Below are 24362 nucleotides of genomic sequence, written 5' to 3' on the forward strand. Positions count from 1 at the left end.
GAGTGCCGCCTTCGTTTGCCTCATGTATGTATATCTTTATATAATGTATATATACACACACAGTATATACTCACACATGGTGGAAGCTAGGCTTTCTGTCACCTGAGGCAAAGACTCAGCTTGGCATCCCCACCCATTGGATAGTAGTCACTTCACTGCTTGAATACAGACGTCAGCATTGTAATTGTAATCTAATACCTCTTTTCCACTGCCCAAAATACCTGGGTTATTGCCGTGTCAACCCGGCAGCGGCTCAGAGGAAAAGGGTCCTAGGAGGCTGTAATCTCTCTCTGCCCGGTGACAGCTGTCACAGACAGCCTCCCAAATGACTGCCCCCACTAGGAAGGACCCCCTCCCCTGGTGCCCGGTTTGCTCCGGTCCGGCATTCAGGGTGGAGTTTCCAGGACTTAGTGATGCCGTCATCGCCAAGCGCCAGCACAGCACCCGGGTGCAGTGTGAACGGAATCGACCGGGTCAACGCCATAATGGAGAAGGGGTAAATCCCGCATCTGACCCCGGCTTGGAACCATGTTCCAAATCCCGTGTCAGACCCAGGATTTTTGTTGGGGTATAAGTTCCTAGTGCATAACCAGAACTACTTCTGCTAATAGAGTATAAATTTAGAGGGATATGCTTTAAAAATAAACTAATATAACACTAAGGGGTCTATTTACTAAGCTGTGTTAGGAGATAAAGTGAAGTGTGATAAGGTACCAGCCAATCAGCTCCTAACTGCCATGTCACAGGTTGTGTTTGAAAAATGGCAGGTAGGAGCTGGTTGTCTGGTACCTTATCACCGTTCACTTTATCTCTTAACACAGCTTAGTAAATAGACCCCTAAATAGGTAAATTATGAGTAGTTTATCTAATGATGTAGGGGCTTACTTTTCAAATAATATTTGGAGGATATTCCCCGAATACACTAGTTTTTGGGAACTACCCCAAAATATTAAGGATCCCTTGAATGTATGAAGGTTCTTCCATTTCCGACAGCAGCTGCAGCCCCCATATGTTTCTATGGGGCTGTGAAGCTGTCAGATGAACCTTTCACATTTCAGAGCTTTCCCCGATAGGATAACGGCATCTCCAGATGGCGTTATCCTATAGTAGCCTATGGCCAAAAATTACAGGGAGAGGCCACCTCAGAAATGGCCTCCGCACATGCGTGGTCTGCTGACAGTGCATGCGCAGGACGGCCACGGATATAGAAGGGAAATGATTCATTTTGTGATCATTTCCCTTCTTTACACATCGCAGGGACGAGCTCCTTTTGGAGTCCCTGTTCCTGCAGTTGATTTTTTTGTACATTTGGGGGAAAGTTAATTTCTTATTGCCGCAAATAGTGGCGATAAGAAATTCTAATTATTGGGTCTGAAACCTGATATGCCCCATAGAAATAATTGTAGATCTTATAGTTAAATAAAAATTAGAAATGTATGTTGTGATGGCCTGATACTGGTATACAAATTACACACTTACGACACAACATATAAGATTCATACAAAATAGTCAAATTAAAAAAATTAAAATATAGTTAAAAAAAGGAAAAGTCCACTCAGCCACTCAATAGGATTAGGCAGTGTAGACAGTGCTTAGAAGCTCCTGTAGAACCCTGTTAGTGAATTATACCCTTCTCACAGGTCCCTAATGTATATGTAAAGTGCTCTGTAACTCTGGGCCTGATTCAGAGCTGCTCGTAAGCGGCCGCTCGTTCGTTCCGAGCGATGTTCGCACATCTGCGCATGCGTATGGGTTGTAATACGCATGCGCGAATCAGTCAGTGCTGTCGGAAATCATGTGCTCGCAAAATAGCGAATGCCTGCTAATTTGAGTGACAGGGTGAGGCGTATGTGGGTGGTAACAGGGGAAGGTGCTTGAAAACGGGGAGTGGAATTCCGAACGCAGGTGTGCCAAAAGGTCAAAACGGGCGTTTTAAGGGTGTGCATAATTAACAAAGCAGCGTCATCGACCACGTCAGTTGGTTGTCTTTTAGTCTGAACTGCTCACATGATTGCGGTAGGAAAATGCAACCACAAGAATAGCAAGCAGTTCATACGCCTTTCGATGTACTCGATTAATCTTATAAATAGCGGAGATGACGTATGATGCGAGCGGCCAGGGGGCGTTTTTAACAAAATAACGACCGCATGTTTTGTTCGCTCGTTCAGACATGGAGGCGTCAACAGACCGCAAAGAGCGAATGGTCACTTTAAATAGCGTCCGGCTCTGAATCAGGCCCTCTGGCCCTGATTCAGAGCCGGACGCTCTGACAGAACGCTCGCTCTGAATCAGGGCCGGCCTTCTTGTTTTTTAGAGCGGCCTCCTGGCTGCTCGCATAGCTGTGGGTGACCACCCACAGCTATAGCGAGCGGCCAGGAAGATGGTCGCGATGGTCAAGACCATTGCGACCATCGGGCTTGCGACGAGACCCTTGTGGTAGGGTCTCATTCATCGCAAGCCCCAGAGAGCTTTTGGCTCTAACAGAGCCGGAAGCTCTCCACTGACATCACTCGTGATGTCAGTGGGGCCGCCCCCAAATGGCAAGCATTCCCTCGGGAACGCCTCCGTTTGGGCAGCCACCCCCCCCAGCCCGCCCACCAAACGGGGGAGTATTCACTCAACATCGACAGCTCGCCCCCTTTGGTGCGAGACCTGGAGTGACGGATTACCCATCACTAGCCAGGTCTCGCGCATGCGCACGACGGAGCCAGCTCCGTCGTGCGCATGCGCTGTGGGCCACCATCGACCCGCTGCAGCCATTTTCCCGGTGACCAGCGCATCCTCTATAGACTCTGGGCGCACTCTAGTGCCCAGAGCCTATAACTCCGGCACTGGCCGCGCACAGCTCAGTGCGCTGCCGGACAGAGAGGAGGGGACCCATGTCGGAGACTGCACACGGGCCCTCTCCTCTCTAGAAACGCCCCTGGGTCCAGGTCACCACCCCCACTCGGTCTCCCAAACGCCACAGTATGGGACTGTGAGTGACCACGCAGGACTCGCATGCACACACCCACAAACATCCTAGATGTACATAAACCAATGGGACTCTGTATATCTCTGAATGTTCTTAAAACACAATATGCTGCCTGCATTACAGACAACTACAAGGAATACAACGAAGTACAGTAAGTAAAAATCGGTTGTACCACTGACTCACCCCTCCTGGGTTGCAGAGTTACTGTACAATGCTGTACTTGGTCCAGGGTCCAGGAACTGCTGCTCCCCGATTGCGGGGTTTGGAGGGTTTTGCCAGAAAAAAACCAGGGGACCAGGGGGCTCCCACACTAGTGGCACATTTTCCAGGAGACATGGGGAGGAGCTTAGCGAGACCAAGGCATAGCAGCACACTGAGGACACAGTGTCGTATGCCGGGGGCGGAGCTTACTGTGGCCAGGGGGCGGAGCTTACCTCGATAAGTGGGCGGAGCTTAAAGTGACAAGGTGGCTCCCCCGCTGTGGGAAAGGACTTCGGAAAGGCCAGGGACGGATCTTAGGACAACCAGGAGGCAGCATTTACCGCGACCAGGTGGCTCCTACACTAATGACACAAGTTTGGGGGCGGGGCTTAGCGCGAGTAGGGGGCGGGGCTTTGGTGGTCAATGCTGGGGGGGGGGTATGGAGTGGACGATGCTTTTGCCGGTCTGGAGGATAATGTGCTGGGCTGCTGGTGGTGACAGGAAAAACTGTTTCTGTCACCACTGTTACTGTGCACTGCAGGGGATCCTGTGTGGGCCTATTTTCATGGGAGGCTTGGAGCTGAAGCTCCACCCGCCCCATTGTTAATCCGGCCCTGCCGTGCTACCAAGTTTTGCTTTCAAGATTCTTAGAAAGTTTACTTTCTGATATACATCTAATCTTTATATACTGTATATCCTGACATTGGTAAACATTTCATTTGTGACTGGCTTTGAACTGTTGAAGTACCTCCTGTTATATACTTATGTCTTCTAGGCAAGCAGTTCACATGTAGAGAATACATGGCAAATAATAAACGACGTTATTGGATTTTATTTATTCCTCTTTACTACCAAAATCCCTCTTCCCTCCTTTGGATCTATTCTGTAAATATTTATACAGATCCTTATTTTGGCTTTCAGAAGAGCCTCTATGACTACTAGATTCTACAAAATACACCACACTTTATTTTATGATGAATACATTTAATAATCTTGAATGTACTGTAACTGTGTTTAGTAGTATGCATATTGAAAGAAAAACAAAGTGGTGCCCAGTTCCCATCTGCAATATGATAATAGAGGCATTTTTAATTTTTCAGTGACTTTTTTATTCCTTTGCACAGACCTCACAGATGAAGATTCAGGACAAAGGTTACTTACTGTCCGTCCTGTAAAACATGCTCTCTTCCTCCTAATAGTCCTGTCACATAATGCATTTATCTAATAGTAAAAGTTACCAATGGGGAGGATGGAGCTCCAGCTCCAGATAATAATAGGCCCATTATCATTAAAGCATGATGATTACCAGCTGTCCACATGGTCGTCCATAAATCATAACTATTCACATTTTATTTCTATTTTCCTCACAAAATGATGCAATTTTTCTACTTTTTATTTATTTAGTAAGACATTGGGTCTGATAGTGTAGGGGATGTACATGCCCACATGGCACAGGCCACACCGACACAGCGCTGGTCACAGTACTCCACTTCTAACAATAGGCCCTTGATCATTTCCATGTGGCCCTTAACCAACTTAACCGTACTGTAGCTATGAGTGTTTTACTTAAATACATAAAAAACAATTACCTGTTAAATAAATAAACCCAAATTGCTTCAAGTCATGTCATTGGAATAGTTATCTTCCTCTATTATAGTATGATTCAGAGATGTACGCTAATGCAATTGCAGCTGCGATTTCGCACGTAACGCAGCTTCGGAAATATGCTAATGAATCACTTGCCTTCCAGTGTTAGAGTCGCCCACTGAAAGCATCTCATATACACAGCTCACGCACAAAACCGGACACATTGAACGCAGATGAGGCGGCATCAGCCTTCTAAGTAAGTCTAACATACCGCAGACACTGCGGGTCTACGGATATGCAGAGGACTCTCCTGCTACGAGCGAAGACAAAGTGGCTAATTAATGTACACCCAGAGAACGGTGTTTAAATGGTCAAACACATCTGAGTTATTCTAACCACCCCAGTTACCTACCCAAATGGTGACTACCTGTCACTCATGGTGACTACCTGTCACTCACTTTGCAAATAGATCCTCTGTGCGAGCGTAATCACAGACCAATCACTTTCTGTGCGCAGTGCGGCTTACACATATGTGCAATGTGAACAATCGCTCAATCAGCGTAAATATTGCCATTGCGTACATCTCTGAATCAGGCCCTTAAACCACTTTAAATTGCTTTTCAAGAAACATGATTTTTAATATGTTTTCCTAGTGAACTGTATATTATGGAAGGATATTTATGTAGGGCTCTAATATTGTGTATTGAAGTCGGGCGTTTCTAGAGAGGAGGGGGCCCGTGTGCAGTCTCCGACACAGGCCCCCTCCTTTCCGCCCGGCGGCCGGCAGCGCACTGAGCTGTGCGCGGCCAGCGCCGGAGTTATAGACTCTGGGCACTAGAGTGTGCCCAGAGTCTATAGTGTATGCACAGGTCACCGGGAAAATGGCCGCGGCTGCCATTTTCCCTGTACTGCGCATGCGCAAACGATGGGAAAATGGCCGCCGCGGTCATTTTCCAGTCGTTTTACAGCGTCGGACGCCCGCGCCGACGTGGGACTTCGGAGAGGTAAGTAATATTAAGGGTGCAGGGTGTGCGGTGCGGGGCCCCCCCTGGACCCAGCACACGGGGCCTGTGTTCCCCGGACACCCTGCACCCATTATAGATATGCCCCTGATTGAAGTGTTAGCAAGAACAATACATGCCCAACCTAGATATCACTGTGATCTGCTTGGATCAATGCAGCTGAGCAATTTTTATCCTGTACGTATGCAGCATAGCACAGACATGCGTTTGCAGTGTTATGGCACTCACAAGCCAGCGAACACTCAGCAATGATTGACAGCTAGCAAGCTTTTAGGGGAGGTGACATGGGGGTGGTCTTACCGTTTAGACGCCGTTTAATGGGCTCTCTGCGTGGGCAGAGACTTGCAGAAGTAGAGACATGTTACGGATGTGTACGCTGGTCTGCATGTGCGCTTGCAGAAGAGAAGGCAGCATTGGGTATTTCTATGTGCACTTGCGCAGATAAGGTTGTGGCTGCATCTGCATATATTAGCAGCTGCGTTCCAGCAGGATTCGCAGATGCAATTGCAATACAAGCAGAAGCAGGCGCATAAATGGCTACCGTAACAAACTCAGCATTTCCCAACCTGCTGTTCAGAATTTCATACAATTATCAAACTTTAAAATAAAGTCTCTGGTAATGTCTCTATTGTATTGTTACAATATTTTCTATGTAACTCAGATGTGTATTTTATTTTCTTTCTGTCATCCTGTCAATAAAAATTGTTTAAAAATCCCAAAAAGCAAAACTATATATATATATATCTGTTGTGCTTAATATAAACGCTGTGGTCATAAGATCCATGGTCTACACCTGGGGTAGGCAAAATTGTGTCTTTAGGTGAAAGATGTTCAACATTACAAGCCAAGCCGGAGTGCCACTTCCATTACAACATATGTAAACATTTACAAAAGTAATTGATGGATACAAAAACTGTTAGCTGCTTCCCTGTTCTTCCTTTTTAAAGCTAGTTTGCTTAGGCTTTGTTGATAGTTTGCAGTCTGGAGAGTTAAGGTGCGTACACACGGTACTATCAGTCAGCGATAACGATATTGCTGACTGATCTCTCTGCAACTTCCCGGTGTGCTGGATGATCGATATCAATCATCCAGCACACCAGCAACCCACCAACGATGGGCCGTTGATCGCGGGTCCCTATGTAACCTCGACCAGGTTGGCCTGCATGAACGTTATCTTCCATACGTGCCGCGCATCGCTGGTCGTTTGAGGGCACAAAAAAAATGAATGATCTGAACGATAACGATATGAATGACATCGTTATCGTTCATATCGTGCATTTTTATCATACCATGTGTACGCACCATTAGACGTGCTTCAGAATTTTGTATCGTGTTTTGAGTGTAAGCAGGAAAACCAGTAGCAGTGTTCACTCACCAGAGACCCAGGCTTCTCTGGGAACTATGCAGGCCACTCTGGGGTTCTGTTCTCCGGTTTGGAGAGGGCCTAGTGTGCTGATAGGTCTGCTCTGTGAGGGAAGGAGGTGAAGTAGAATTATTCTCAAATTGTTGTACCATATTTTAGGATTGAGTATTTTTTTATTTATCTATATCAGGAATTCAAGTAGTGCTGTTATAGTGTTGGCTAATAATCTACCTGACTTTTGAGTTTGTATATTTAAAATGCCATCTCAAACATGAGAGTCTTGCATTTGTTTCTAAATTCTGTTAACTTTGTCAAACTATCTTAGGCTAATCTTGTATTTTGAACCTTCTGTGGTTTGAATTCTTTTTAAGAGATGAAAGCTTTTTTGTCTGAATTGTTTTTATTTTTTTACGATAGGCATCTAATTTATCAAGGCACCTCTAATAAAACATTTATGAGTTTAACATATAAAGAAACCTCTTTGAAATCATTAAGTTGAAAGAAACAAGAGAGGTCAGAAAATATCTGATGCACATGCGCTTTGTCTTGTAACAAACATTTATTTAGAGTCCAAGGCCATTAGTTAGGCATAATCTCCTACAGATTAATATATAAATAAATCAAGGTGTGGTTAGTTCAAGTAATGGATCTGATATGAATGCTGTGTATTTTTAGCTGTATGTTTTTTCAGGATAAGGAAACAGAATCTTACATAATACTGATGACAATAGGAGCTCTCCGTCAATCTACTTCGTAAATGTAGACTATGTAGAAGTTTGTGTACCAATTTCAGTTGTTTTCAAGATAGATTTGTTTTCCACAAAAAAGCCTTCATTGATTTATGAATTGTAAAATGTTGAATGGGTGGGGATATAAGTAAAAGGCAGTTTGCTGAACCACCATGAAAACCTCCACAAATAATCTCATTATTTTTAGAGAGCCGAAGTTGTCTACAAACCAATGAGAGACAGGGGCGTATTTATGATGGGTGCAGGGTTTGCAGTGCACACGGGTCCAGGGGGGCCCACACCGCACACCCTGCACCCATTCCTGTATTTCTATGCATACACAATACATTGGAGACACCCAGTTGTGTACCATTTTCAATTACAGAATAGTGGCAAACATCTCAGAATTACTGGAACTAATCTAACTAACCTGGTCACTTCATATCACAAAATCAGTCAGGGGTTAGGTTACAGACATTATTTAGAGAACAGCACTTTTGTGACAGAACAGTGATTTCCTATGTGAGATAAAATTATTAGCTATAGGTTTATATAAATAAAAATATAAAGGTTGAGAATGATTGCATAACCATTTCGTATAGTTTGTTTATCATCTGACATAGTTAGTGTACAGTGGCCCTGATTCAGAGCCGGACGCTCTGACAGAGCGCTCGCTCTGAATCAGGGCCGGGCTATTTTTTTTTTAGAACGGCCTCCTGGCCGCTCGCATAGCTGTCGGTGACCACCCACAGCTATAGCGAGCAGCCAGGAAGATGGTTGTGATGGTCAAGACCATCGCGACCATCGGGCTTGCGACAAGACCCTTGTGGTAGGGTCTCGTTGCCGCAAGCCACAGAGAGATTTCGGCTCTAACAGAGCCGAAATCTCTCGCACTGACATCACTCGTGATGTCAGTGGGGCCGCCCCCAAATGGAGGCGTTCACATTGGAACGCCTACGTTTGGGCAGCCACTCTCCCGGCCCGCCCACCAAAGGGGGCGAGCTGTCACTCAACATCGACAGCTCGCCCCCTTTGTTGCGAGACCCGGAGTGACAGAGTGCCCGTCGCTATTCGGGTCTCGCACATGCGCAAGACCGAGCCGGCTCCATCGTGCGCATGCGCACTGGCCCGCCATCGACCCGGTTGCGAGCGCACAGCGCTTGCGACCAGGTCTGAATCAGGCCCAGTGTACGGAGCTGTAGTGAGCAGCATAGGAAAGACTGGTTATTGAAAGACCAGTAAGGATCAATTACGTCATAGAAAATGCAAAGTTGTTAGCAAAATTGGTGCATATGTGCAGAAATATGATATTTTTGTTTGTAATTTACACCCATATTGCTTTGTATTGGCGACATATGAGTCTAGTTTAGTCATCACCATCAGCGTGCATATGTACTTGCACTGTAGAAGGTGCAATAGATATGCCTTATAACAGTTGTACAGTATATGCAGATAATTGCTGGTCTACTTGAATGCATTTTCCCTCAATGCATTTTGGCTATGTGAGAATGCCACTTCCCACCTTATCTCCGCCTCTCCAGTCATAAGCTGTGATACATGCTGGCCTGCAGTTGTGCATACATGTGCATTTGCTTTCCTAGAATGCGGAGAGCGAATCACAGAATATACGCCAGGCAAGCTGGTGCAGTACCCATCACCCCCAATGAAGGCATGAGTTATGGTGCATACACACGGCCAGATTTTCTTTCATATTTGAACGATAATGATTTTAAAAATCGTTCAATTGTTCATATTTGAAAGAAAATCTGACATGTGTACCTGCAATGATGAATGATGCGCGTTCCCGTTTGTCAGATAACGATATTTGACATCTGATGTGTTTGCAGTCAGATTTGGACGATTTCATTCATTTTAATAGAGGCTGAAAAAGTTCAATCGTTTGTAAAATCGTTCAAATTGTTGGTAAAAATCATTCGTCGTTTATAGTTCATCTGACAGATCTGACCGTGTGTATGCACCATTAAGGTTTTTGCAGTAGGCTATCTAGTGTCAGATATATGCATATTGTGAAAATGTTTCTCAGATATACAGTATGTGACAGGATTGTATATGGTGAACAATGGACAGTTCTGAGTCAAGGATACCTAGGTAGCGAGCTTGAGTGGTAGGATTTTTTTGTGTTATTCATAGTTATAGAGATATCGGGTAAGTAGCATTTGTTTGGTGGAAATATTATTATTGATTATTTTTTTTTAAACATGTTTTTATTGAACAAGGTATAGAAATGAGTACAGTGAACAATACTAATGATGGTACAATAACAGACTATTCATATATAGAACAAGAAAAAAAAAGAAAAAATATAGTACCACAATATTCAATAGTCTTGTTACAGTTGATATTAATTAAATCCTTATTACATATAAACATAATAAACATAAACATAATTTATAAGTGATCAACAATAAAAAAGAAGAAAAAGTGTTCTGATTTGTATTTTTTGTTTTTCTTTTTGTTTCTTTTTCCTGATTATGAATACGAAAATAAAAATAAACTAGGAATAAACAAAAAGGAAAAAAGGGGAGGGAAGGGAGAGGGTGAATAATACAGTCCCCCAAGGGAGCGGCTTCTATCCTACACATAAAACATGAAATTAATTATACTTGAACAGGTTCATCTTCCAACACTATTCCGGTTTTGTACCATCCTGTGTGTTGAGATCAAGTTTTAACTTGCAATTGTGTGGCAGTTGGTAGGGTGTCTACATAGCTTTCCCATAATTTAAAAAAGTTTTGAACCCTAGCCTCCTTATTAAGCGAGGCCTCCAGCCAATTCATCTTGAATACGAAAAACAACTTTTCCCGAAAAAGGGATATACTAGGAGGGTTCAGAATAATCCATTGAGTATTGGTCTTTTGCAGCAGCAGCAGAGATAATAAGCTGTAGCTTCCTACTACCCCTGATATATATAGAGCCCTGAGGTGTCACTCCAAGGATGGCTCATTCAGGTGTCAGTGGGAGATAACTAAGAAGATGGTCAATAGCAGCGGTTTTAATTTGCAACCAAAACCTTTTAATTGATGGACAGTCCCTAACAATTATAGATTGATGCATCTACACAGGCACATTTATGACAGGACGAATGAGGTTGTCATTCCTTCAAACTATGCCTGAAAAGGGATAAATAACTTCTATAAAACAGTTGGAAATGCATTTCTTTATACATAGCTGCTGGTAGGGTTTTGTTCGTATAAAGCAAATGATTCACAAGTATATTTTCATCTACATGGGAAAGTGAGAAACCCATTGGGGAATACCTGTATACCCACATTTGTCATAATAAGGAACGCGCAGAGTAGTGTAAAAATAGGAAATAGTTTTAGACAGAATATACTCACTTTGAAATACCAAGTCATTTGGTGTTAGACATATCCTGAGTAGATAAGGAGGCCAGAACATTCTAAGTGTAGTGCTGGTTCGACCTTCAAGAAACGTCAATTATGAACCGTAAGAAAAGGGAAGTGGGAGCTCGCCTCTGAAAAAGAGAGATTTTTTGGTTTAAATATCAGCTAGGTGATGAATAGTCCCAAGACCATGCCTAGCCCAAGAGTTGAATGGAAAATTGTCCCCACCATCTTGAAACTCAGGGTTTGCTACAAGGGGAAGTAAGATAGAACGATGACTATTAGGTGCCATGCATTTTTCACAGTACTCCATGTGGACAAAATCAAAAGTGGGTTATCTAATAAGTGAGAGGGTATTTCCTGTTTATGCATATGCAGAAAACAGGTTAAATCCATCTTGGGTATAAACTACTGTTCTAAAAAAGTATTAGTGTACATGTCCTGTTTATGCAACAAATCCTTAATATCTTCATATGCAGTAGCAGCCTGTGTATACAACACCGGCTTTCAATCTCGTCTTCTGCATAATAACCATGCTGACTTCAGGGTTTTTTTATCGTTCCAAATAAAGGAATGAAAGGACTTAAGAATAGCAGCCTCATCTGATTTTGTAAGTATAATAGCTAATACTTGAAGAGGCTATAAGGTTTGCGGAAGTATAATCTTCTTAATAAGGTCTGATCTACCAAGGATGCAGAGATGAAGGCGGTGCCAAGACCGGAGGGTGTGAAGAGAGCACATAAGATTTTTAACATTGAGAGGGTGCAGGTCATGAATGTTGTGGGGTATATAAATACCCAGATATTTGATATCACATTTTCCCCAATGTAAAACCATGACACATGCCCAAGAGGGTGCTATTGTAGAGGGCAGCTGATTTATAAAAATTTCACCAAAACACGCAATTATTTCCAACATGGGCAATAAACTTATATCTGGATCTATAAAGTATAAAAGTAAATCAGCGAACAATGTTAACTTGACTTCCTTACTGGAACCATGGCCAACTCTCCAAAGGTCAATAACACCAAGTCTATTCTTAAGCACATGAAAACCAACCAGGACACGTAGCAACAGACATGAGGGTATGAAGACATAGATAGGGGACCCATGTCTTCCCATGTCGCATGAAGACACAGAAAGGACCCATGTATTCCCATGTCGCATGAAGACATAGATAGGGACCCATGTATTCCCATGTCACATTAATACACAGAAGGGACCCATGTATTCCCATGTCACATGAAGACATAGATAGGGACCCATGTATTCCCATGTCACATGAAGACATAGATATGGACCCATGTATTCCCATGTCTCATGAAGACAGATAGAGACCCATGTATTCCCATGTCACATGAAGACATAAACAGAGACCCATGTATTCCCATGTCACATGAAGACATAGATAGAGACCCATGTATTCCCATTTCACATGAAGACATAGATAGGGACCCATGTATTCCCACGGCGCATGAAGACATTGATAGGAACCCATGTATTCACATGTCACATGAAGACATAGATAGAGACCCATGTATTCTCATGTCACATGAAGACATAGATAGAGACCCATGCATTCCCACGTCGCATGAAGACATAGATAGGGACCCATGTATTCCCATGTCGCATGAAGACATAGAGACCCATGTATTCCCATGTCGAATGAAGACATAGATAGAGACCCATGTATTCCCATGTCACATGAAGACAAAGATAGGGACCCATGTATTCCCACATTGCATGAAGACATAGATAGGGACCCATGTATTCCCACATCGCATGAAGACATAGATAGGGACCCATGTATTCCCACGTCGCATGAAGACATAGATAGGGACCCATGTATTCCCACGTCGCATGAAGACATAGATAGGGACCCATGTATTCCCACGTCGCATGAAGACATAGATAGAGACCCATGTACACCCATGTCACATGAAGACATAGATAGGGACCCATGTATTCCCACATCGCATGAAGACATAGATAGGGACTCATGTATTCCCACGTCACATGAAGACATAGATAGGGACCCATGTATTCCCACGTCACATGAAGACATAGATAGGGACCCATGTATTCCCACGTCGCATGAAGACATAGATAGGGACCCATGTATTCCCACGTTGCATGAAGACATAGATAGGGACCCATGTATTCCCATGTCGCATGAAGACATAGTTAGGGACCCATGTATTCCCACGTCGCATGAAGACATAGATAGGGACCCATGTATTCCCACGTCGCATGAAGACAGAGATAAGGACCCATGTATTTCCACATCGCATGAAGACATAGATAGGGACCCATGTATTCCCGTGTCGCATGAAGACATAGATAGGAACCCATGTATTCCCATGTCGTATGAAGACATAGACAGGGACCCATGTATTCCCATGTCGCATGAAGACATATATAGGGACCCATGTATTCCCATGTTGCATGAAGACATAGATAGGGACCCATGTATTCCCACGTCGCATGAAGACATAGACAGGGACCCATGTATTCCCATGTCGCATGAAGACATAGATAGGGACCCATGTATTCCAATCTCGCATGAAGACATAGACAGGGACCCATGTATTCCCATGTCGCATGAAGACATAGATAGGGACCCATGTATTCCAATCTCGCATGAAGACATAGATAGGGACCCATGTATTCCAATCTCGCATGAAGACATAGACATGGACCCATGTATTCCCATGTCGCAATACCTATTTTTCATCATTTACATTCTAGGTGAAACCAAATAAACAGGAAGTTTCAATAAATTCTTAAAATTCTTTTACCTTTTATCTGGGACCTAATTTAAAGTAGAGTTATGGTCAGAGCCATAGTATCAGGATGTGTATATATATATGTAGTAGTGTTTACTCTAGCTCCGGCGGCAGGCAGGGTGCCGGAGCTAGAGAGGGCAACCTTGTGCGTGCGCGTGCCCGAAAAGGGGGCGTAGTCATGAAAAGGGGTCGTGTCTATAAGACGCGTCCCCTTTTCGTCATAATTGGGGACGTGCCCGGTGCTTACGGACATGCCGGGCAACCCCCAAGCACTGCAGAAAGGGAGAATAGATGCCATGCGCATGCGCCCGGCGTCTATTCTCCGGCGGTGACCGGGTCACCGCATGTTTCTCCACCCGCGGGACACTGCGTCCCGCGGGTGAGAACGGCACCCGCAGGCTGTGAGGGCAGGGCGCTTTTTGCCCTCCTCCTGGAGGGCAGGGTGCTTTTTGCCCTCCAGAAGGGCGCCGCGCCCCGCTAAAACAGCCTAGCGGGAACGCTATGTAGTATTTAGAAAAGAAGACAATCAAAAGGGAATTTAAAATAAAACTTATCTTATGGAAAATATATTTTGGCCCAGGACATTACGTCATAGTTAATGAGAGATTCATGAGCTGAGTTGCTGCTTGTTCCTGCTGAAAAATAGCACTGACAACCATTGGTGCAGCTGCTATGGCGCCCACAGATGAGGGGGGTGGGTGGCTGTCTTCCTCGCCTTTCCCATATTTCCATGTGAGTATTTTTGCTATTCGGCAGTACATGGGGTTCTTTACAACTGTTGTTATGGGCCTGCAAATTACTACTTGCACCCCTGTCTGAATGTACCAATTATTAATTTCAAATATATGGGAGCTCTAGTTACCGGACAAAGTAACACTTTTTTCCCCAAAATGATTTGTGTGTTTCTTCCTAATAATCCTGGGAGCCCCTACAATGTATGTTTATGCTCGAATAGACTGACAGTACGAGGGTTACCACCAGGCCTGTTAAGAGCTGACCGGGGCCCAAGTACTGGGGGGAGTGGCCAAATACGGGAGCCATCGGCACACACCCTCTGGGTAGAGCAGCCACCCCTTTAGCCCAGATATTTATCCGGAAAGAAAGAACTACATTTCCCTACATTGGATGCTGTTATTAAGTGCTGAAGGAGCTGCACAGTTCTACTTTTATAACATCCTATAATAAATATTATTAAAAATATTTTTATAAGCATAGCAATTATAGATGATCAATGATTGTGTTATCATCTATTACTGAACGGATTGGCATTCAGCTATAACAACACTTACTCATTAACTCATATAGTATACAGCATAGTAGACATCCTGCTACAGTCAGAATTATTTAAGTTTACTATTATTAGACTCCCCTGTGCAAGAGTTATGGGACCTTTGTAGTTCTAAACAAAGGTACATTTTACATGTCTTGCTGAAAATAAAGGATTTTGGCCTATTCACGGGTATGACATGAAAATGTCGTCATGTTCTGAATGTTGACAGTTTGAATTGGACGTTAGGTCGCCAGAAAAATTTTTCGACATGGGCAAAATATCGACATGCTCAAAATGTTGATGTTTAACATGTCAACACCAGGTTGTCAACATTAATTTTTGTTACTATTTTGGCCTAACCCCTAACGATACACCCAATCAAAATGTCAACATCTCCATGTTGACATTCTGACTGTCAACATTTAGAACATGTTGACATTCGGATATCCTATTCACCATTTTTTGGTAATTACATGCTGATTAATTTTTTTGTACAAATTCAAACAACTTTTTCCATATCTACGAAATAAATGTAAGATTGCAGTTTATTTTATTGCAAGGGATGGTTCTAAAGCGATAGGGGGCTAGACTGTAATGGGACATGGAGGTGCGCTTCCTGGTAACCCAGGTGTTTCATAAGACTGCAAGCTAGGGGCATACCACTTGAAGTGGACTGTACAGACCATACAGGTGCAGAGATGCAAAGCCAAGACTCTTCGTTAATGACCTCCTTTGTGCCAAACATTATCCTTTTGTGTCTGTCATAGATTCTTTATGGAAGTAATAATGATGGTTGTGTACTGTTCTATAATAAATAGTCATATGATGTAACTTAATGATAAGTGTTCTATTACTTAGTACTGTGTAATTAGTGCTGCTGATTTATTGACCTTTGAGCCTGTTAGATAATAGTGTGGAATGTGCAGTCACAGAATATTTATCTTGGATATGTGTACAGAAACTTTGCTAAGTTCATGTTTGTGTATTAATATTAATCCTCCCAAGAGCCTTGCGTGCCAAGCTAACATATGCATCTTGAAAAACCAATAAGAGACTCCTTAGGAAAGTATACATTCTTCCGTTCCCAAGCAATCTCATTATTTTGTGCCAAATCATTATAGCTAAATGACTCAAAACCTTATTTGTCCTTTTCTTAATTCACTTATGTTACTTGATGTTACAGTATACAAGCACTACAATAATTTAGCATTTTAACTGGCAGCTGGTTGGTGACCTGCTGAACAATTCTTTAATATTTTCTTTTAAAGGTATCTGAACAAATTTATACAATAGAGTTAGATTGTCAGTAATCCTTTTATGTAAAGATAAATCTGGTAGACATTTAAGGAAAAATATCCAAAACCACATCGTCATTGTTCCCTATGTTAATATTGTCATGTTAAGAATTCCGGAATAATATACTAATGTCTACAGTTTAGTTAATTGACTATTTAGGGCTGTATTCAATTAGTTTCGCACCCACTGAAACGTTTGATAATGTTTTGAGGGGATATCCTGCAACTATTCTTTGACAAACATGCCATAACACACAGAGTACTTTCCGCTGACAAGAAGGATAAGCAGTCCTCAGCTTACATACAATTCTGCTGCTGCTACTGCTGCTTCTCTATATCAATGTTGTTACATTTGAAATGAGGTATTAGCTAGTAAAGCACCACAATCCTAGTTTCAAGAGGACACTATGGTGGTCCCGTCTGCTGAGATCTGCAATTTGGGATGGACTACTTCTGACGTGTGGGGAGGCAATGGCTAGCGTGCTCACAGCACTAGCGCAGGCACTGTACTACCACAATATGTTTGTAATAGTGTACCAGTTATCCTCATTAGCTGTAAATGTTAACCAAATACACTGTGAAGTGTGTAAATGTATATGAAGGGGCCCCTGATAACATTGTAACTCGCCGCGAGTACAGGAGCAATTCAACACTGCTCTGGCACGGAGACAGCTAATCTGAAGATCAACTGACTCGACAGTGCAACTCAGGGCCGGATTAATGTCTGTGGGGGCCCCTGGGCAACAAAAATGTGGGGACCCCTATAAAATATGGACGATATAGTAGTGCCCCTGTAGTAGTGCCCCCAATAGTAATGCCCCAGTAGCGCCCCCAGATGTAGTGCCCCCTGTAGTAGTGCCCCCAGATGTAGTGCCCACAGTAGTAGTGCCCCCAGAGTAGTTCCCCCTGTAGCAATGCCCCCAGATGTAGAGACCCCTGTAGCATTGCCTTCAGTATCAATGCCCCCAGTGTCAATTCCCCCTAGATGTAGTGCCCGCAGTAGTAGTGGCCCCAGTAGCAATGCCCCCAGAATAGTGCCCCCTGTAGCAATGCCCCCAGATGTAATGCCCCCTGTAGCAATGCACCCAGATGTAGTGACCCCTGTAGCAATGCCCCCAGTAGCAATGCCCCCAAATGTAGTGCCCCCAGTAGCAATCCCCCAGATGTAGTGCCCGCAGTAGTAGTGGCCCCAGTAGCAGTGCCCCTAGTAATGAAGCCGCTTACACTGAAAAATAAATGCAAAAAAACCCCACTATACTTATCTTAAGCCCCTCTCCCACGTCCGCATCCGTCTGGTTGGCCGCTCCTCAGAACTATGGGAGAGAAATCATGACGTCTCTCCCATAGTGCACTGTGGGAGCCAGAGGCCGGAGCTCAGGTGTAGGCCCCAGCCTCCGGCTGGTGCTGCGGGGAGGGAGCCGGGCGCCCGCTGTTAACAAAATCTTAGCAAGCACCTGGCTAATGGAGCCTCCCTGCAACGCCGGGGTTAGGTGAGCCTGAGGAGGCGGAACTTGTTCCGTCTCCCGTTCCGGCCCACTTTTAACCCCTGGTGGGTTTGGGGGCCCTTGATGTGTGGGGGCCCAGGGATGACCACCCCTGTCACCCCTCCCCCTTTAATCCGGCCCTGGTGTAACTGTACATGCATGAGCTTGGGTTCACGTATGTGCAACTTCTGGATGAAGGAGCCGAGCAGTGGTGGAGGGATCAAAGTGATGTGTGGGAGCAAACTCCATGTGAAGATGTCTAATGTATAATGTAAAGTTTAGTATTTTTGGACAGTGGGACAGATAGGGACTAAAAGGTAAGCAGGATATATCAGTGATTACCTTTATAATGAATACCCCACATACTTATTTTATACAGAAGTAGGTGAAGATGTTAATTTTCACCTGCTTTTGTATAAATTAAGTGATGGTGAATAGACCCCCAAGTAACTACTAACATGTCTGTGAGGGGATGTAGTTATAATCCTGGCTGTCGGGATGCCGGTGCCGGAATTCCAACACCAGTCAGAATCCCGGGGCCGGCATCCTGACGGTAAGTAGTGGGGTTAAGGGGAGGATTAGGGTGAACACTTTAATTTCTATGGGAAATGGGGCTGCTAAAGGCAAAGACAACGACTAGCCTGGCTTTAGTGGCTGACTACCATTAGCCTGGTGACCATTACTACATCGCTTATTAATCTCTGTAATGTGCATGATATCACATAGTTAACATAAATGCCTTATTTTCCTCCAGATTAAAGCTTGTATCTGAAGACGTTTTCCAGACAAATATTTCCTCTTTGGAAAAAGAAAATATCACAAACAGCTGCCGAAGAGGCACCGCAAAGCAGTAAGTAACATGGTTCCATTCGTAGGCCGCATGATGAAATAACATAAGCCACTGGCCAAACCGGCATGACTTAGGTGCACCTAAATGAACTGATCCCATGGAATTCTTTTAAGCTAAATCAAGTGAGATCAGTCAAATGTTTCATCAGTATATAAGTAATATGAATTTTGATGTAACTTGTAATATATAGTTTGTTTTGCACAATGTATTACTTTTTTTGAGGCTTTACTATGTTTGTATACTTATGACGTCACTATGTTTTTATTATTTAAATATATAATGATTGCTGACACCTGAAAAAGAAGGACTACCATTGATATGTTTCTCTTTTGTTTTGCCAAAGAATATACCTTAAAGGGATGATTTACCACGGTCTAACATAAGCAAAGTACAGTAAGGGTGTGTTTGTGTAATTGCAAACAATTTCAGACCCACACAGAGAAGTGAATATGCTTGTCAGTGGCCGCATCTATTGAGGGCTGGTGACAATGCATGATAATGATGATGACCGTCACTCATACTAACTGGTTGCTTTTGATTTACTGATTACACATGTATCACTGGGGCTGAGAGATGCTTTTTTTCATTGGTTGTGCATAGATTGTAGAATTTGTTTGTATGTTTAAAATATTTTCTGCTACTTTCTTTCATGAGACAGAATTTTATATCTGCTGTATTGTATCAAGCGCAATATCTGCTGTATTCTTTAAAGCTTAAAAGATAATGGGCTCTACTGTATTTATCAATCTTTTTCTTTACTAAAAGAATGTGAAAAAGTGCGCTTTCTCACCCATTTCATATTATTTTAGTATCACATAAATCGGTGTCGGCCTGGGGCCTGAAGGGCCCATCGAGGGAAGACAGTGTTAGGGGCCCATGCTTAAAGGGTGTGGCCAGCCTCCAGATTGGTGTGGTCAGCCACCACAAAGGCTTGGCTAACCATTATAGAGGACATAGCTTTTAGATAACATAGATACTACATTTATAGTCTGTTCATCCATGTTCCTGCTCTACCAGGTAACTGAATCTGTAATAAAGTAACAATGTATAATTCAACCTGACATAAGAAAGGGAGGTGGGGCATTCTAACTCGCCCTGGACGCCAGAGCAATTCCTCATAGCTCCGGCGCGGAGACAGTTGATCTGTAAATCAGCTGTTTCCATGAGCGACCTCACTGCTCCTACAGGTCACGTATGCGCACAAGAATCCCGATGTCCGGGGGAAGGAGCCGGACAGGGGTTGGAGGGATCCAAAAGGATCCTTCTTCACAACCCGGGATTCCTTTACATAGGGAAGAAGTGGGTAGCAGGAGCACTCACTATCTGAAGATGGCGAATGCTCCTGCAATCAAGCTCCAAAAATATTGTATTTTTGGAGCTTGATGAATTCTGTCCCCATACTAGCGTTGTTGTGGATTCCAGCATCGGGATTATGATAGGCATCGAAATACCGACGCCTATCATAATCCCGATGCTGGAATCCACAACGACGCATGATGAACGAGGTAAGTCCGGGGCACCCGTTGTGTTAGCTGCGGGGGGGGTTAGGTTTAGGGCAGTTGGTGGGGTTAGCGTTAGGTTTTGGGAGGGAGGTTAGGGTTAAGCGCCCCTAGGGGGGAGGGTTAGGCACCCCAGGGAGAGGTTAGGTTTAGGCACCCCCCCGAGAGGGTTAGGTTTAGGGAGCGGTAAGGGGGGGTTAGGGTAAGGCTTCCCTGGTGGGAGGCTAGGGTTAGGCACTAGGTGGGAAGGTGAGGGTTAGGCACCACTAAGGGAGGGTTAGGGTGGGACAGGGGAGGTTAGCATACTTACCTGCCTCTGTTGGGATTTTCATCCTGTCGGGCAGCCGCTATCGGGATTTGAACCCAGATAAACAGCCGACGGCATTTCAATCCCATTCTGGGCCATTCTGCCAGAGAAAGGTAAGCAGGAGATATCACAGATATCTCCTGCCTTACCTTCTTAATGAATGGCCCGATACCTTAATTTTTGCAATTACAGGTGAAAATTTTAATTTTCACCTGCTTTTGTAAAAATGAAGTGATGACGCAATTGTGGGAATGGTTTCAAGAGTTGCATGTAGATTCTTTGCCTAATCTCATTATGGCTGGGAGTGGCACGGGCCTATCTCCGGTACAGCTACTCCTTAGCGATAATCTGGCAGTGGTCAGGGTTCCTCTGTTTAAACAAGCTGTAATGATCTGGAGGTTGCCCTCGCGGATTCTACAAGATGCGGGATTAGATCCGGATACCCCGTTAGTTTATGCAAAAGCGCTTACTGAACACTCTGAGCTACAAGTTGGGGAGGTGTGGAAAAGGTGGGGTGTGATTTCTATTGGGCAATTATACCATATATAAAGGTATCTGAAATCATTCCAGCAACTCCAAGACAAGTTCAAAGTCCCTGGGGAATACTTTTAGATTCCTTCAACTAAGGCATGCATTTAATGCTCAATTTAGTGAAGTTCCTTTGCTTCTTCAAGATTCATTGCTTAAAAAATTATTATCATCTGCAGGCTCCCGCCGTCTGATTTCTATTATATATAGTAAACTGCTGGATGGACATCATGATTCAGTTCTAGTACATATTAGACCGAAATGGGCGAATGATGTTGGTGTACTCTCTGATGAGTAGTGGGACAAGGTCCTGGCTAGTCCACGTAATGCTGTTTATACTTCATAGAGTGTACATGACGCCTACCAGACTACATGCAATTGGGGGTAGGGCAAATACACAATGCCCTAAATGTAATTTACCATGAGGCACTTTTTGGCATCTTATGTGGCAATGTCCAAAGATATGTACCTTCTGGCATGAAGTGTGTTGTATTATATCCGATATGGGTATACCTAGAGATATCCTCACTCCAGTATCCTGTGTTTTAGCATGTATTGAAGAAGATTCCATTGGTAAATACCCTAAACTATTTGTAACTAATATGTGTATGCTCGCCAAGGTGTGTATAGTGAGGGAATGGATGGCTCCCTGCGGTCCGAGCATTAGCGCCTGGCTCTCACTGGTGAACACAGTCGTCTCACACGAAAAATACGTATATATAGCCAGGAAATCAGAAAATAAGTATCTTAAAATCTGGTCTAGATGGTTAGAATCCTCTTATGCTGATCGTGTTAATTAAAAAACTCGGCAAAGATTTGTAAATGCATGTTGAGCCTTGATGACTTCTGCAAAATACTAATGTTAGTGAGTTTCCTATGTGAGATGTTTCAAGATATGCTAAAATGCTTGATGTTCTCTTTGAAATTTTGACATATGAATATTAATTGTAAATTACCCTGTTTAATTCCTCTTAACAAACGATTTGTTAGATAACCAAAACAATGCCCTGGTTATTACTGAAATGAGATTCCGCGTCTTTGTTCTCCTTGAAAAAATATATCATTTATTGTAAATTAACAGATGCCAATGTAATGTTTTCAAAATGATACAGCAATGTAACAAAATGTATTTATTTTTTTTATTCATTTTTCTATTAAGTTGTTATGTTGTAAATGTTTACAAAAAAATCAATAAAAAACTTATTGAATTGAAAATAAAAATGAAGTGATGATGAATAGGCCCCTAGTGAGAAGTGTGTGAAGTGGATTCACAGGGGCAAAGCTTTATCGCAAGCTGGAGAATCTATATACATTCCTGTCATTTTTCATAAATTCACAATGGGAATTTAGGCAAAAATATCACACTACAACCGCATTGAAATGCAGATTATAGTAAATAGGGGTCAATGTGTTTAATGCTATCAAAATAAATGTTAACAACTTTTTCTTGTGCATATGACCTGTTTGGGTGTAGGTGTAACTTGGATGAATCTTGCGTAAATTGTTTCAAAAGTGTGATCTTGTAGGGTTAATTAAACTAGCACAAATGTAAAAAATCCTCAAAGTGCCATTAAAAATTAGACTTTATCAGTAAATCTGTCAATCAGCCTGGTAACTATCATAACAGTGATATTCCCTTCTAGGGATAAATGTATAAAGTGGTGATGATAACTCCTTTATTTGGATGACAGTAGAGAAATCAAGATATTTTGACTTCTTTCGACCTCTGCTGCTAATGGTGACGTGTGATCACACTTACATAGAATGGCACTATTTTTTACCTACCAGTCCCATTGCCGACCGTGGGCTTCCCCACGCATTTGCCGTCGGATTCCACAGTGAGATTTTGCAGTGTCACGAGATCTTGCGCATGCGCAGAGCTCCCCTCTGGGGCGGTATTTATCGCAGCAACATTAGGCCAAGACAGAGGTTTGCAGAGAGATGAGTTATCGTACCACCTCTCTGGTGACTATCTTTTTAATACATCTTAGTGCTAAGACATCCTGCATTGTGGCGACAAATAGTATTTTTACTCTGCCGCTTAAGCATTATTTACAGTGTCAGTCATCAATGGCCTGATTCAGAGTTGTACTCTGTGCTGATGTTTTTGCAGTTGAGCGATTATCAGCCAGCTGTGCATGCGGAAAGGTACATTACTGTGGTCGATCGCAGCAAGTATTTATTTGCAGTGTGATTGACAGTCAGGGAGCGTAGCAAAGACAGTAGGCAAGTCACAACTGTTTCGGGGGCATGTCACATCCTGCATCTGCGATCCCATTTGCATTAAATATGGCTCTAGTGCCTCAGTTCCCGCGGCCAATCTGCGCAACCATAGAGTTACTCAGGACTGCTAACATTAAGGCATCTGCGACCGATGCTGTATCTTTGTACGCAGATGTTTGGATTTGCAAAGATGTCTGTGAGTGTCTCACTACATATTCCTGTGTCTGCAAAATTTGCGTTTTCATTTGCGCACAGCAGCTGCGCATGGGATTGCGGCTGCGATAGCTATAGCATACATCTCTGAGTCAGGTCCCAATGTGCTAATGCAGTGTTTGTGGAAAGAAGCACAGGAGATCTCTCACACAGCTTCCATGGATTACCAAGGTTTCAAGTTTAGGCCATAAAGCAGGGTCATGGAGCATCTAGCTATAGCTATAGTTATTGTAGACACCCGTCTCCTTTAAACTTTTTTTTTCAGTAGTTTTTGTTTGCGTCTTATACTGTTTGTACTTGTGTGTATTTACACTACAGGCAACTGTACTGTTTAATCATAGATTCCAAGCAGCCTCTCAGTCATGTTCTGCCTGGTCTCTTTCTGCTCTCTGCCTACACTGTCATCAACAGACGCTCATCGCCATCTGTTTACATGTTAACAGTCACTTCTTACATATTGCACCATCACTTCTCCACTTGACTTTTACTCTCGTGAGATGCTGCTTTCACACAAGTGCTATCACCAACTCAAAAAAATGTATCACTTTCTACCTGAAATTTTATTATTTGATTATCTGCTTTCTGCTTTTTCTCTACTTAAGTTAATTTCATAGATCATAACTGTAAAACATTCTAATTTCAGAAGACATATCAGAAGTGAAACCTG

The 24362-nt window shown here is 43.2% G+C and overlaps 1 protein-coding gene across 1 annotated transcript in view; it reads left to right on the forward strand.

The window, feature by feature from the left end:
• The window catches only part of SHROOM3 (shroom family member 3), a 260069-nt gene that overhangs the window by 47409 nt on the left and 188298 nt on the right, over positions 1-24362 (forward strand). The window contains exon 2 of the mRNA XM_088457135.1: positions 18830-18925. The gene's annotated coding sequence lies outside the window, so the exon portion shown is untranslated. The remainder of the gene's footprint in view (positions 1-18829; positions 18926-24362) is intronic.

The sequence above is a fragment of the Taudactylus pleione genome, unplaced genomic scaffold (assembly GCF_031769625.1).
Source record: "Taudactylus pleione unplaced genomic scaffold, aTauple2 ptg000739l, whole genome shotgun sequence".
NCBI lineage: Eukaryota > Metazoa > Chordata > Amphibia > Anura > Myobatrachidae > Taudactylus > Taudactylus pleione.